Genomic DNA, 17378 nt, shown 5'->3' with positions numbered 1-17378 from the left:
GGATTAATATTTTCCTCATCAATTACGCTGGCAGATTCTATAATCTGCATCGATAATTCTCATTTATATTCATGCTTAATTGATGATTACTAATTATTGGTACAAGTGTAAAGAAACATGTATTTCTCTCATGCAATCAATAATAAAATATAGAATGAAAAAAATATACACAAATATGTAAAAGACTTTTTTAGAGCGATATACAATAGATATAAATTTTCTTTGTCTTTTAGGAACTTATTAATCAATTTATTCGATTTAATTCACACCAGATTCATTAAATATTGCATTAATCATGGATTCTATGTTCTGCGAGTTAAAAAGTATGGTCTTAAAAAATTGTATTTGGTAGCTAATATGGCAATGGTTATGTTAAAAGGTTCTTAAAGGTTAAATTTTGCGTTTAAAATGAACACATTGTTAGAATAATAATGTAAGTTTAACGTTGAATGTTAAATCGTGTCGGCATGAATGAACAATACTGTCATTGATCTAAAAACTAAAGCGCAAACTACAAAATGACACGAACTAGTTCAACTTAAAGAACTATTCTCGTCAACGAAGTTCCGCCAATCAACTAATCAACACTAAAACTAAACAATCAAAGAACATCTTACTTATTCAATCCACGTTGCGATCAAGACTCGGCCATCGATTCAACAGAGCAGGAGCGCCAGGAAATCGAATCTCTCTCGGACAGCTGTCAGCCTCGGACCACCTTCCGGTCTCAGGATCGAATTTAAAAAGAGATCAGAAACACTGCAAACGGTCGTCAAATTTACAAGCTCACCAACAGAACACCATTTTCAACCGGAAAACGACATGAACCGCGTGACTCGATCTAAAAATCCCGTTCGGTGGATGGATGGATAAAATCGATCGAGTTCATCTGCTCGACGCAGAGATCGCGGGATGATCGATTTGGAAATCAAGTGGAGAGATCGTTGATCGATTTGGCAGATGATGATAACTTTCGATAGCGATCACTATGGAGAACGACAGCGGTTGCTCGCGTCGCGGCGCGCTGACAACTGAACGCGCTGGTTCTCCGCTTTGGTCTACATGGCTCTTAGCCGGGCGACCGCGTGGGGTCGCATTGAAAAGGGTGAAAGTATCAACAGGGGGCGAGTGAAAGGGCCAGAGGGTCGGGGAGAAAGCTTGGGCACTGGGAGAAGGGGAACAGGTCGGATTTCCATCCCCACAAACCCATGCTACCCGTGACATTGAGGGGATTTTCATTTCTTTCATTGTTTTGGAATCGGACAAGGAGACTCATTTTATCAATTTTTTTCTAAGCAACCAGGCATCATTTCTTCATGAAAGTTTACAGACTTGTTTGTGCACCCCTTGGCTGGATCCTGGAATTTTTTCTGATCGCTTAACCTCCTGCGAATTTTTCTGTAAATTTTTTTACATATGAATAAATAAGTCTGGAAAATTCCATAAATGTACATTGATTAGTTCGTTAAGAAAATATTGTTAAAGTGTATTCTTAGTGCGGGTATAGGTTCTATTCTGATGGTTGAGGGTCGTTTGCTAATTTTTTTAAAAAACAGAACTAATGAACCCATTAATTTAAAAACTTGCATATAATGCATTTTTCTTTATACAGAAATATATATTTTATCTAAAGCTATGTGTCATAGTGTCATTCAATCTGGGTGCTTTATGAAAACCATATTCATATGTTAGTATAAGTTAGTCTTACAATCTATATATATTTTATATATACAGGGTGAGTCACCAAACGTTACCACCTCAAATATCTTTGTTGTTTCTAAAGATACGTAAAATATGGTAAGGACAAAGTTGAATGGTACAATGGGGCTGACACGATGCAAAAAAAAAAATTTTGTTTTTATGTCATTTTTTCGGAGATATGAAGGTGACCTTCATTTTTTTAAATGGAATGAGGTATTTTTTAATACATCAATCGATGCAGCTGGACATTCGTTATAATAAAGTACTAACCTATGTATGTCGAAAAGTTATTAGTTCAGGAGATATTTCAATTTAAATAACTCTAAAATACCATTACTGTCGTACTACGACGTCAGTGTTTACTTACTTATGTAACGTCTTATCACGACAGTAATGGTGTTTTAGAGTTATTTAAATTGAAATATCTCCTGAACTAATAACTTTTCGACATACATAGGTTAGTACTTTATTATAACGAATGTCCAGCTGCATCGATTGATGTATTAAAAAATACCTCATTCCATTTAAAAAAATGAAGGTCACCTTCATATCTCTAGAAAAAATTACATAAAAACAAAATTTTTTTTTTTGCATCGTGTCAGCACCATTGTACCATTCAACTTTGTCCTTACCATATTTTACGTATCTTTAGAAACAACAAAGATATTTGAGGTGGTAACGTTTGGTGACTCACCCTGTATATAAAAGCGAAGTCCTGACTCACCTATCAACGCCCAGGCTAAACCCTTGGACTTAGAAAGCTGAAATTTTGCACAGAGGTTTCCCTTATGATCTATACAAGGGATAAGAAAGGATATTTCGAAATTCAATCCCCAAGGGGGTGAAAAGGGGTTGCAACGTTTGTATGAGGAATATTTTGTTCGTGGTCGGATTTACTTCGTAATTGGTCTTAATGCTCTTTGATATAATTAATCAAACACCTATTTCGGCATTTTAAAAAATTCAACCCCTAAGGGGGTGAAAAGGGGTTGCAACGTTTGTATGAGGAATATTTTGTTCGTGGTCGGATTTACTTCATACTTGGTCTTAATGCTCTTTGATATAATTAATCGAACACCTATTTCGGCATTTTAAAAAATTGATCCCCTAAGGGGGTGAAAAGGGGTTTTGAAATCTAAGATTGCGGCATGACATAAAATTAAAACTCTATAGGGGTGAATGGGGGGTTAAAAGGTTTTATATGGAGAGACAATATCAATTTCCGAGGGCATTAAATTGTTTTCTGTGCGAGCGAAGCCGCGGGCAAAAGCTAGTCTAAAATAATTTTAACAAACATAAAAATTTTAAAAATATCATTTGGAGATCAACATAATGGCTAAACATTTATAAACAAACATACTACAAAATAACCACCAAAAAACACATTCATAAGTATCAATGTTTATAGAGAACGTTATCAGGTATGTGGTGATACCTGTAATGCTTTGTGCGACGTTGTTAATTAGCACGTTTCATTTCGCACAGCATTTGCGAAAACCATAGATGTGCTAATTCAATTACATTGTAATTCAATTACACAATTGAATTACATTGTATTTCAATTATATAGTAATTCAACTACGTTGTAAGTGAATTACGTAATTCAAACCTCTTTCAATTAATTCAATTACTAACAAGGGAAGGACCCCAAGTGTCCGACTTCGATTTTGATAATTTTTTGTGAGACGATGGTATAGGGATCGCTAATTATGTATGCAAAATATTAGGTGAAGTTACTCAATAGTTTTAAAGATATAAATAATTAAAGTTTCATACCTTGTTGATATACCATGACTTGAGCTGTAGTTTTCGAAGTTCCATTAGCCGTGTAAGCAGGTTGCGTTATTTACAGGTATGAAACTTTAATTGTTTATATATTTAAAACTATTGAGTAACTACACCTGATATTTTGCATACATAATTGGGAATCCATATACCATCATCTCACAAAAAATTATCAAAATCAAAGTCGGACACTTGAGGTACTTCCCGTGTAAGTATTTTTATCAGATGTGTAATTGAAATACAATATAATAAAAATATACAGCTCTCCAAATTATAGCCTAGAACTTTGAAGAAGTGCGATATATTTTTATGTTTTTCTTTCATATACTTGTTTGTAATCTGTGTGGTGTAGTTTCTATTCCTCGTCCTCCTTCATAATACGTAACGCTATTTTGTAATTGTACTCCAATTGCAATTACGAATTACATTTTAATTTAATTACAAAGTGTTTTATAATTGTACTCCAATTGCAATTACGAATTACATTATAATTTAATTACAAAGTGTTTTATAATTGTACTCCAATTGCAATTACGAATTACATTGTAATTTAATTGAATGAAGATCTGAATTATAAATTACAATATGACTGGATTACAATGTAATTCAATTAATTTGTAATTATAATTCCTGGAGTAATTCAATTGTAATTCTGCACAACTCTGGCGAAAACCTAATTGAAGCTGACGCAGTGTTAGGCGATCATGGGTTAACTTAAAGGACGTCAATTCGGTACGTGCATCTACTCATCAAAACATCCGAGTGTTTATACAGTTCTTATCGAGACACGTTGCAATGAGGAGACCTTACCGTTGATTATACAACATGGTGAAACGCCAATGAATGTGTTTCTCGAGCTTAGGTTGGGACACCCGTTGCTCCGAACGACGCCAGTGGAACCTGAGTCAGGTGAATTCAACCTAATCCACTGGGTCACATATCTCCTTGGCATTTGACCTTTGTCGGCGAACGTTTGTCGGCAAATGTCTGTCGGTCGATTCTTTATCGTTTCCGGCGAATCTAACGATTGATAACAGCACGGGCTTTAGCGCGTTTCTGACCAATTGTTCTGTTGCGTGAGTCGCTATGGATATCGTGGAATTTATATTCGGGGAAAAGGTTGGTTACAATTGATCAATTAAATTGGTTTTTGCTAGCATCAGATACAAAAATATGGGAGACGTTGTAGATGTTTGTTGAATAATTAAATGTTAACTAATCGATGCGAGGATAAGAACATGTCCGAGTCAGTGTAATTGATTTGTTCGTGATGGATAGATAACAATCAGAAGAATTTAAGTGCAATTTTTTGGTAACTTACAAAAATTGTTCAGGGACTCAAGTCAGTCTAGTTGATTCTTTTGTGTGCTTATGACATCGTCTTAAGTTCAAGAATAACATTGCTCAGAAATATTCACTAGAAATTCAAGATCCCGTCTTGTACGTACCTCAATATAAAGCGAGACTGCTTTTGATAAAGTAAAGAATGTTCTGCCCTGACAAGTAACAAGACCGACACAGAACTTCATCTTGTCTAATACGTCGTAATAGTTTAATACAAGTTAATGTAAGTTAATAAATTTATTACTAGCACGATGAACTATAATAAAAATTACTCGCTTGCATAATTCGATCAAAATAGCAGTTAATGCTGAAACTTATTACTAGCACCATGAACTATATTAAAAAGTACTCGCTTGCATAATTTGATCAAAATTCACTACCGTGTTGCGCAGCTACAATATTTGATCAAAAGAGGGTAATTTAAATCTTCGGATTATAATTGATTGCAGAGAAATCCTGTTCAACATCAAACAAAGTTTAAGTGGCTTAATGTTGATCCTAAACAAAGCGGATATTGTTGTCCGAAAATTCAGCGAACTTTCTAATACATGGCTCCTTATCGCTGTTTGTATCGCCGTTATCCCCGAACAAGGTTTGTTTCCTCGCGTCCCTATTTGTTTCGCTCCTCAAGGACACGTACGCGTATCCTATCATGCGTGGATTTGGCTAGAGGACTGACATAAAGTATTTATCTTTGTCCTTCAGGGACTCGCCAAGTGGAGCTGCCATTTTCGAGACAGGATAACAGGGGGGGATAACGGAATAATCTTGGACTAACCGGACTCATCCTGCCGGCGTATTTTAAAACGTCTCGCGAGGCTAATTGTACCGAATGCTACTCCACGTGGTCTAGAAATTTTCCTGATTAACCCACATACATTTCTTAAAACGAAAATGCAACCACTCTATTTTGCATTTATTTTCTTTCCATTTAAATAACGTTCTTAAAAGACTTTTTCATCAGATGTATTTCCTCGAAGTATAATAAATTCATGTTTCTTATTAAAAAGATTTATGACTAATTTTTATTTCACCTTCATATTATAATTTTACGTATAAGCTGGAGTGGGCTAAGTTCGCTCTAGTTTTTGCAAAGTTGGACTTTAAACTGATGTATTTTCAGTCTGGTATGTAAAAACTTAACGTTCTTCGTATCGAACTCTTGTCACAGTTATTACTGATGAATTAGTATTATGTATGTAGGATTCTAATTTTGCTCGAAAATTATCATTTTGGTAGGATATTGTACAAAGTGTCAACTAGGACGCACTTGTCCCGAAAATGGGGCAAGTCCGTCTCTGAGAGTTAAAAATGCTTTCGAACCTTGTTTCAAGTGCCACGGGGCAAGAAAATAATGATTAACAAGCCTGCTTTAAAATGCTTCTTATTGCATTAAATTATATTGTTCAGTTTCATAGTTATCCATTTTTAAACAAACAAGTAATTTTATGCTCAAATATGAAAGGGGATACAGTGATATTAAAACAAAGTGTTAAATATTAAAACTATTGCACGTTCAGGGTAACCTCATAGTTGTATGTGTACCTCGCACGTGACTGTTTGGCATTGGTTGATTTAAGCGAGGAAAACACCTTTATTCTTGGGCGACATCTATGTAGAATAGTTCATACTAACTTATACTACATTAATAAATACAAGCTAGAGAAATTTCGTTCATAGTATAATAAAAATAACCAATTAATGGACTTGCACCGTCGACGGACTAACCCCACTCTACCTTATTTAACTTTACAAACATATTTTTTTATCGATTAAATTTACGATGTACTGATGATTTATAAATGAAATACAATTTGTTGATTTAAAGTGTAAAGCATAATCTTTTATACGAGGATTAAGAAGTGATCTTTCGCGAAAGAATTCTAAAGAAAGAATTGTAACTTCAACCAAGTTTTCTTCCTTCTTTTGCTTTCAATGTCAAGGAACATTGTCCAGGAATTTCTCTTTAACTTGCATTCGTCCCATGCGAACTATCAAAAGAATGGATATAGAAAAGTTTTTATGGTTCGAGGGATGGAAGACTGCCGTTGAAAGATGCATAGCCTCGACAAAACAGCCGCCGACAGTACAGCGAAATGTGGACTGCCTGTTTCAGACAGCGATGTCAGAATCTCCTTAAATCTCTTTATCCTCGATAAAAAAAAAGTTCACGAAGATAGAACAATACTAGTAATATAATATCAAACAGACGTATTGACGTTTTTCTGCGTTCCATACGCAATGTACAAAGTGGTTTGTCCTTGAAACAATTTAAAAATGTATTCTTTAAACGAAAGAAGAGTTTTTGTTACCCGACAAATGGAACAATAAGAAAAATGTTTGCAAGAGATATCACGTTTCTCCGTATTAATTTGCGACGGTCGCTTTGACTTTTTATTTGTTGATGGCAATAATCTTTTAGGATGTAGCGTACTACACCTACTAAAGTAAATGCGATTGCGAGCAGGGAAGAAGGGTTGCTAGATTGCACAAAGAAGAAAGGGAATGACGCCGACAATCGAGTTTGTGCGGATAAGCATTATGTGGGACGGAAGATCCTTGTGCATATCCAACTTGAAAGCATACAGAAACTGTTATACTTTCTATCCTTGGAATAAACTTTCCCAAGGAAGCTTTCTCTATTTTATGCGCGGCGTTCTCGCGCCGCAAAGGCCTCGAGAGGCGAAGGAAAAACTTTGATGCCAAGGATTTCCAGTTTCTTGTTCCGCTTAATTAGCTCTCATGCGAGTGATGCATTCTTGTTTCCCAATTATTTTCAATATAACCTCTCGACATCATTGGGAGCATTAAAAATCTTCTGAAATACTCACGACTTCTATTCAATCGTTTTAGAATGGTCAATACATAAAGTTCAATACTTATTTAATTTTTGAATAAAAATTATATAATTAAATTTTGTGAAGACTTGAAGATTTGTCCTTGGTAGCTTTGATTTTATTTTAATGCAATTTTTTAGCGGTAGGCAAAATTTGTTTTTAAGGATTCAATTTTTTTTATAGTCTTAAATATTTCTAAATACTATTTGTTTTATCCTGCTGCCATAATTTTAGTTTCAACTTGAGTAGGGCAAATTAAGTCGGGCAAATAAAATTAATTAGCAGAATTGATTTTTCCTAATACGCTGCCTCAACAGTTTAGCATATTTCGAAATGCAAACTGGCTTATAATATTACTACAATTATACATAACTCGAACTAGTGGTAGGCAAATATACTCAGTGGTTGCGTAACTCATCATTACGGGATGCGCCGTTTATGTGCGTTACGATCCGAGCCGTTTACGATTTGCTACTCGTAATTAATATTACGCCATTTATTAATATCAATGTTACCTTAGTGGATATACATGGTAATTGAAATGAATTCGAACGTAATTACAAACTCGATGATTGAAGTGGATCGTGTGCTCCGATAAGTACGAACAATAATGTTCGGATATCATCATGATACTGAATTATTACAACAACAAAACGAGTCACGTATCGTGCGCATAATGACGTTACTTAATGAGGCACCGGCTTACAATCGGAAATCAATGCCACGTGTCGCTATATGCCGATCCAAGGGACGTAAATCGTTGATCTATGAAACTGTGATCTGGCTCATTGACACGTGCAGTCGATAAATTGGAATAGAGTCGCTGAACAGGAGATTATGCAATTCGGCAGTATACAAATCCCTGGAATTCGACATGCAAATAGAGCGATCATTTATTACCAAAGGAACGCAACGTAATGGTCTTTAATGTTCAATTAGCAATTCATTAGTGCATTATTACGAGATCAATAGACAAAATAAGAAAGCAGAGCAGGTATTGATTTCTACATTGAACAGTAAATTGAATGGTATTACGCAGTTTCGAAATGCATAATTGAATTTAATCAATGTTGAGTAATTGAAAATCTCTACATTCAATCATTTTAATCAATTGAAAATATTACATTTCAATTCTTTCAATATTTCCATTGATTTCAATCTCGCCTATTCATATATCGTTTACAAATTATTAACAAGCAATTGAATGGACCAATGCAATACAAAATCGAAAAAATATAGAATAAAGTTTGTTCATAAGTCCTTCGTATACGAAGAATAAAGAATGTGAAATAGTATTTATTATGTTTATTATAACAGAATAGATTTTTGATTAATTTTTCCATGGAATATCCTGTGAAATTACGGGATGCAGAATGTTGTTGCACTTGTTAATAATATATTATTGTATGAATACACACGTGGTGATGAGTCTAGTATCAATTAAATAAGGACCAAAGTTTTATCAATCCGAGTTTCGTATTTTGATCACGTAAAATGTAAAAGAGTGATTTTTATTTATCTTATGGAGATATCCAGTTCGTGATGGTGCATTGGCTGCACTCATAGGTGGCGCTTGATTCGACCTTCACATCGCGGTGCATATATCGTGACCATTTTATTCAACACCGCCACGTGTGTACCCGTGCTCGATACACTGCGCATGCTGATGCTGATATTTCACGATATAATTCATGTGAAAGGATAGGACACAATAAGGTCAGTGAATATGCATATTCTTATCGGGTAATTACGTTCTCTATTAATTCCGAACTGAAATTCTAACCTATATACTCGGTGATAAATGTATCATTCGATCAACAATGTTTTTTATGTTTTATTGAAATTATTCAGAAAAATAACTCTCATTTGAATTTTGTTTCTTGTAATCGGAGCGCAAAGTTTGGATTTTGCATAATGATTTTTAGTTCGTTAAATGTTTTAGCATTAAAAATGTCGAACTGTAGAGACAGCAATCGTTGCTTTTGGTGTGGATGTTATCTTACACAAGATCATCATTGCCAACCGAGTACAATTGGTGGATGCAGGAGAAAATCAGGGCCATCTTCCCGCAAAAACAATGGGTCGAAGGCTTTGCAAAAAGCACATAATCGTAAGCCGATGACATTTAAATCTGCCGAGACGCAAACAGGAGAAATTACGATTCCTAAAGTCTCTGTAGCTTGCCAAACTGATAATTATGATAGCAATCAAACAGCAAGCGTGCCCGAACAAACTGAAGACCTAATCGAACTTTTGCTCGCAAATATGGCTCGTTCTAGATTATTGTTGTTTCATTTATGGAGTGAGATTTAATATGTACATGCCATAATAACTCTATGGTCATTAATCAATTTGAGCGTTGTGTTACGCAGAATTTTATTAGTTTGTTTTTAAAACACCATTTTCGGACAACTAGCGCATTTTATTATCATTTTGTGGGAAACCGATCAATGAATATTGTTTTTAAAGAAGTTGTTAACCGTTGATGCTCAGTTACAATTAAATGTAACTTTGTTGGGGAATCGATACTGTGATATAAACATTTATTTTTATGTTTAATTATTTATTAATCAATGCAAGCGTAATGTTGAGAAATCATTGATTTACATAAAATCTGATACCTAATCTTAATGCAAAAATCATTGATTTGCATAAAATCTGATACCTAATGTTAATGCAAACATTATTGATTTACATAAAATCTGATACCTAATTTTAATGCAAAAATTATTGATTTACATAAAATCTGATACCTAATCTTAATGCAAAAGTCATTGATTTACATAAAATCTGATACCTAATTTTAATGCAAAAATCATTGTGGAAAGTATAACTAATTTGTAAAAGATGTTTAGCGTAGAAAAAGAAACATCACACGGAATCACGGACCATTTGCAATGATAGAGTATAATGTCATCTGTAACCTGTGCATATGGATTATTTGTTACATTAACATGTGATATTATTAAAAAATAAAGTTATATTTTTGTTTATGATGATAAAGTAGAATTATTTAATCAGTCGGTACATCAATTTTTCATTAAAAGCAATATGTTTCATTTTCAATTGCGATTTTAGCATTATTCGCATATTAAGTGTTGGTAATTCTGTGTTCCGCAGAAAGATAATTACAGCTACAGACATTGCATCTTATGGGCTTTTCTGTCTAGACCATTTCGGTGTCGCGCCCCATGTAACCATGTTCACAGATGTACAGTCCAGAGCATGAGAGAAAACTAGCGGGAAGGGAACGGGGAGAGAAGCCTGACTATTCAGTTTGTCTTTGCGTTCCTCTTGCCCCGTTCCCCTTCCGCTAGTTTTCTCTCGTGCTCTGGACAGTACGTGTATTAGCAAGAACTGAATGTTCTATATACACATATACATATGTATATGGCGCCTATTTTTGAACAGTGTAAATAGTACTTGTGAAGAATGTATTACAAAACGACGAAATGTAACAAAATCAATTTTGGTTTATTACTCATGTCATTAAAGAAAGTACTGTATATCAACAGTTTTACTCTCGCCTTTTTTTAAAATTCAAATGCTCCTATCATAAAGTGTGATCCTCCACCTTTCATTCGAGCCCTCAAACGTTCGAAAATTCCAATAAGAATGCATAATTGGCTAGAAAATTTCCCTTAAAAACATGTGTATTTTCTAAAAACTGGTGACCTGTTAAGGACCATCTTCTCATTTCACCACGATCCCCGTTTAATATTGTAATTTTTTTGGTGTAAATGAGAGAATATTAATTACTACAGTTAATGTGTTCTTTTTTCCCCATCCTGTACATGAATATTCGATAGCAGAATTAGATTAACGTCTTCGAACATTTTGGATACAGAACAACTTTTTAAATTAGACAAAAATCGATTTTCAAGGTTTTCGAAAATTTTCAGTCGTCTGGCTTGTCGTTGAGTTGTACTACTGAAATTTTGTACCACCTCCTTTGATATCATATTCTCCTAATATAGAACTCATTTTTCAAGGTTTCCGAAAATTTTTGGGTTTTTAATAGGAGAACATGATAGCTCCGACGAGATATGTACTGTGAAAGCAGAGAAGACTGCCAGCCTTATGGAAGATCGTGTCACTCGAATAATTCGGTGTTTTCTTACGCCCTCTAGGATATATTCTGGCTGGAGTAAGAAATAGAAGGCCACTGACGCACCGACGATCTCGTGAGCAATTAGTGGCGATAGTAAGGGTGGATTTATAGTGGAGCTGCGAGCATCGATGATAGCGGCGCGGGGAAAACAAACCAACATGCGTGACAACAGTTCGACACATACTAATGAAAAAGTACATATGTATTTTCATTGTTTTTCTTTTTTTCACCGCACAGCTCACCTCACTGCTCCACTATAAATCCACACTAAAGGAAGTAGTACGAAAATTCAGTAGTACAACTGAACGGTAAGGCAGTCGACCGATAATATTTCGAACATTCAGAAGTACAACTCAACGACAAGCCAGACGGTCTAAAATTTTTCGAAAATTTAAAAGCACAACTCAACGACTAACCAGATGAAATATAGGCATCGAACTGACACCCAATGTATTTTGTTGTCCGACGGTTTTGGGGCGTTAGCGCCATTACCATTCAGTGACAACACCCAACGTTACCGACAAAACCCGATTTCTGTTGCTTCGGTTTAAATGTTGAATATGACATTTATAAAGACTATTTTTGCTTATCGAAAAAATTACTTATTCTATATGTAATGTTACTTTTTACGCCTTCTTGAATAAATGTTTATATAAATATAAATATATGGTAGTAATGGAACAAAGATGAAAAAGGGCAGTTCCTCCATTTTGTTAACTTAATACGACTAATATTATGCTTTTATATTCAAGTTACAGACCGGTTCTGGGCCCGTTCAGTCCATTTGCCAATATGGCTAAATAGCACAGGGGTTGACAGTCTTTTTACAGTATCTCGTCGGTGACCATATAGTGATTGGTTTACTCCTATATCCCGTCTGTGCTCCTACATCTCGTCTGTGTTACTATGCATGAACTATTGTCACAGACAAGATGTACACTTCCTTAGTGCTAATATCATTTATCAAATTCTACTTTATGAATAGCTGAAAATGCAGGAAACGTACACAATCGATAAGATGACCGTGTACTGAAATCAAATCTCTCTTCAACACAAATATAAAACAATTATTTTTGTTGACATGCTAGATCCTTGAATACGTATACGTAATAAAATGTATAGAATATAACACTATGCAAAAGACACACGCATCCCTAATTATTTAAGCATCCCGCAGTTCAAAAATTGTTTTCGTAATTTTTACGCATGTTTATACACAATTAAGGAAACAGATAAGGAGCAATTTGCATTCTCTTGCAAGTTCGTACCGCAAAGCTCTCATCGATGCGACTCGCTATTTGTTTTAGAATCCAGGTCGATTTGGGAAGTCGAATCGATACCGGGACTCTAATATTAATGACTGGGTTGAGAACGATTCGAATGACAGGTCGAGCGAGACGTTTACACAAATGACCGGGAAGAAATCAATGCGAAACGATGTCGTGTTATCGAGTCGAATAGCGAACTGATCGATCAGCTGGGCGCGTCGATCCACCGCGTCCGCTCCCCCTGCCGCGCCCGCGAGGCCCGAGCTGCTCGATCCACCCGCGGCGTTCGCGGGGGACGTCGGGACGGAGCGGGGACGACGGCGCGCCGAACTGATCGATAGATCGGTGTCAATCTTTATTTACCTGCTTACATGGTCAAAATAAGTATAAAATCTTTAACACATTATATGTATATGCCTTTAAAAGCAACCACTCGTTTTTACGCGTGTAATACGCGGAAACAAGTGTTGCGCAAAAATGTTCCGCGATTTCGCAAATAAAACGTCGAATGCATCGATCTACGGTTGCGATTCGTACCAAACGTAATGGCAGGGAGCGGTTCACCAGGTCAGTGTTTTTCAATTTCGATATGCGTGCTGAATGAACCATTTTTTATTGCGACTTATATTCTATTTTTCTCTTAATTTAACGCGCAACTACGGCCCGACCTGGTCCGAAAAATCAAGAGGAATCAGGAGAGAGGAAGAGAATATCCTATAGTTCCAATTCCCAAGTACGGCCGCCTCGTTTTCTATGTGTAGCTTAAAGCCCCCGAACGAATAATGGGAACGTCAGTCAATGAAAACTCGACTGGATTGATAGTTTTCGTAACTCTTGCGAACAGAACGCGTGCACCGTAACCACTATCAACTTTTTCATTACGAACGTTTCACCGAAATCAATTTTTCAAGTGTCTTTCAACTGTCGCAATGCTTGCGGCTTCTTTCCCTCATTTTTATTCTAATCACCAATGTGCGCTATTCTTGCAGAAAATCGATGTCTTACAACCATAGTGTTCGCTCTCGACGCTGAATCTATCAAATATGGAAAATGACTGGTATACTGTTGCCTTATAAAAGTGAAAAGCATTCATTCATTTAGATATTGTATGATTTTGATACTAATGTATGATTGAACAATGAAATTTATTCAATAATTTATCATGATAATGTCTTCGTAATTTCAATAATCGTCAAACACAAAACCCGAGAATTTGTTCATAGTATTATATATTAATTCTACATCGTTGGAATAAATTACTACGAGACAAATAAATGTAAGGAAGAACATTTTCTTTTCTTTTTGGTGAAACAATATCGATTTCTATTAATATACGTTCTCCATACTTGGACTGCAGACTTTTACACATTATGAAAGGAACGCAGAGGATGTACAGTAACAAACAGAGGCGTTAGGAGCACACGAAAACCCATCATCCTTTGATGGATCGCTGAGAGAGGATTGATCCGTCCTAACTATGAAAGCTTCCAAAAAACAAATGGAAACTAACTTACTGGCTTTGGATACTAAGGTTCGCGGAGAAAGAGAGAGACGGCCATTTACTGCGCATCGATTTTCTATAAATATATCACATACCAGTTTTCGTATGGAACGACCGGCGATTAATAAATCATTAGTTGCCCGCTTTTCTGGTGAATGCATCGCTATAAACGAAAATTTTTGATGTTTCACATATAAACTTTATTTATTTCGTGGTGTTTCGAATGCGTTTCAGTATCATAAAGTTCATGAATTTGTAACAGATTTTTAATTCATAGTTATTCGTCCAATTTATTTCTCAAATGAAAATTTGAACACATTACCTTCTGGTGAATATTTTTTATAATTTTTAAAAGTCTATAGTCCATAGTTGAAGACTTTATAATGGATCCTTCAACAGCAATAACAATTTCAATTGTGAACCAACAAGCCACATGATATCGTCTATTAAGTTCATTTGGGATTATAATGTAAAAGAAGGTTTTTAAGCTTCCTTTGGGTATAGAAAATTGCTAACCCTTTGCAGTCGGAACTATTTTAATTTGAAAATTAAACATTTCTTCCGACCTAGAATAATTCCATTGTATGTGATTTTTTCATTTTATGGATATGAAATCGATATAATACCTCATACAATACCTAAATGTGTCGTAATTGATTAGATACATTATAACAAGAATGTATAATGGAGGTAGACAATGGAGAAAATGAATTTTTATTACGGTTGGAAGATGCAGAGAAGCAAAAGGAATAACTACTAGGTACATATAATGTGAATCGTATTTTTCCAGGTTTTAATTAAAAATTGAAAGAGGGAACAATTTCGGTGGTGGTACGAGGAAAATTTGCAGAGCAGATGGCGAAATTCGGTCATCGGTTTCGCGAGAAAGGGAAACGAAATAAAAGGGTTGGTTGCGTCATTCTTTGACGGATCGTCTGGAGCGATTGGCGATCGAGTCGATCAGGTGAAGAGCGGAAAAGGCCGCCAAGGCTAAGTTTAAAGGGTCGATCGGGTAGAGGTGGGGTAGTTTGAAACGAGCGTCTGTCTCCTGGGGGGTTACAGGTGGTTGCTCCTGGAAGAAAGAGGAGAGAGAAAGGAACGTGTCGAAGGAGGCGGACGAGCAAGACAGGGGAAGCTGCTGCATTTTACTACAGCCAAGTTCTGTAACAAACTGGAGAATAAATCGCGGGAAACCTTTCCTGCATGATGTACACAAAATGCAGTAGGGTGCATATCCGCGTGTGGTGTTATTGTTGCCAGGGTGAACAATTATGTTATGTATAAAAATGTGGTGTGGGACGCATTCTTAGGTTTTGATAGTTGAGTAATTTTAATAATATTAGTATTGCAGTATTTTGTAGTATCGTAGTATTTTATTTAGTATTGCAGGAAAATTGTAATCATGTTTGTGAAAACTATTTTAGAAGCGGAGCAAAAATGGCTGTAATTATTCGCTTAGTTAATTGCTTATTATATATTGTATAAAGACAGTAAAAAAGGTATATACATATATTTATATAATATTACTATAAGACGGAGGAATAGAAAGTTTGATTTCATTGTAGAAAACGTAAATCAGTCGACAAACAATAATACAATAATATAGAACAAAATGTAGGTAATGTCACAAACATATTCGTAAAACACACTACTATATCTGAAATATGCTGTACCAATTGTATCCAATGTAAATAAATGAATACTATCTGTACATATTATTTTGTCCTGTATTATTAACGTTAGTTGTACTAGCGAAAGAAATTAGCCACTATGAATACAAAAAATTTTGCTTGGGTCCAAACGGACACAGACACCACCGTCCGAGTGTTAGAATACTATTTTACCCAGCTCTGACAATGAATTTCCCGATGTTCCTCAACAGAGTGTCGGCCCATATACCGCCCGTCTCTTTGATTAAAAAAATTAATTAATGCATATTTAAGCGTGCTAGGACGATCACCCTGAAGCAAGTATCAACAACCGCAGCAACGGAAGAAGAAGGAAGCAGAAGCATATAAGAGGAAAACACAAAACAGAAGCAGAGAGAGAGAGAGAGAGAGGGAGAGAGAAGGCACAACAAGCGGGTCGTAGATGAGGATTCCGCGAGAGCAAAATTAAAACCACCAAGCCCTGACGAATCCGAAACGGTGGCTGGACGAGGTCTTAAAATGCCGGAGCTTAACCGCGCGCGCCACCCCGTACATAAGAGCTGGCGTTCAATGGTAGTAGAGGGGCGAACAGAAAGCGAAAGAGAGAAAGAGAGAGGGAGACAAAGAGAGGGTTGCTGGTGGGTTTGCGAAGGGGTAGGTTCGGTGGGGGCTCGGTTTTGCAAGCTCGTGGCGCCACTTAGGGGAGAGATGGGCCGCTAGGGGGAGGAGACGGCCGAGCAAGCAGGCAAGCAAGCTTCGGCTGCTCGGCTCTAGGCTTCGGCAGTCAGTCGTGCGAGGAGCGAGACTCGCAAGGGTCGAAGGCTCGTCTCCGACCCTGTGCTGGTCACCCTTCACCCTTAGGAGGAGGACTGTTCCTCCTCGCAGGGACACAGGGATCTCCACCTGTTCAGCCGCGTTGCGGACTACTCCGCGTCAACTAACCGCAAAACGTAGACAGACCGAGATAGACACACAACGCGTGTTCCGTGTTTCCTCGAAGAGGACTCCTGTTTCCTCTAAGGGAAAAAAATGTTGTTGCTGCTGCTGCTGCCGCGCAAGGAGACCGCAGGACCGATCGAACGATACACGAGATAATCGCGGGTGCCGTGAGGCCTGGAAACGCGTGCCGACAGCCGCCTGACCAGTGATTCCGCCGTGATTACCAGCGTAATTGATCAGGTG

At 36.5% G+C, this 17378-nt stretch overlaps 2 protein-coding genes across 5 annotated transcripts in view; one reads left to right on the top strand and one right to left on the bottom strand.

The window, feature by feature from the left end:
- The window catches only part of Sytbeta (Synaptotagmin beta), a 124301-nt gene extending 123243 nt beyond the window's left edge, over positions 1-1058 (bottom strand). Inside the window, exon 1 of the mRNA XM_076421037.1 lies at positions 618-1058. The gene's annotated coding sequence lies outside the window, so the exon portion shown is untranslated. The remainder of the gene's footprint in view (positions 1-617) is intronic.
- Positions 1059-16958: 15900 nt separating this feature from the next.
- Positions 16959-17378, top strand: part of LOC143207152 (uncharacterized) — a 131153-nt gene continuing 130733 nt past the window's right edge. For all 4 annotated transcript variants that reach the window (XM_076420297.1, XM_076420299.1, XM_076420298.1 and 1 more), the window contains exon 1: positions 16959-17375. The gene's annotated coding sequence lies outside the window, so the exon portion shown is untranslated. The remainder of the gene's footprint in view (positions 17376-17378) is intronic.

Source organism: Lasioglossum baleicum, chromosome 3 (assembly GCF_051020765.1).
Source record: "Lasioglossum baleicum chromosome 3, iyLasBale1, whole genome shotgun sequence".
NCBI classification, from domain to species: Eukaryota; Metazoa; Arthropoda; class Insecta; order Hymenoptera; family Halictidae; genus Lasioglossum; species Lasioglossum baleicum.
Note: the sequence above shows the minus strand (reverse complement) of the source record. Positions and strands in the feature narration are given on the sequence as shown.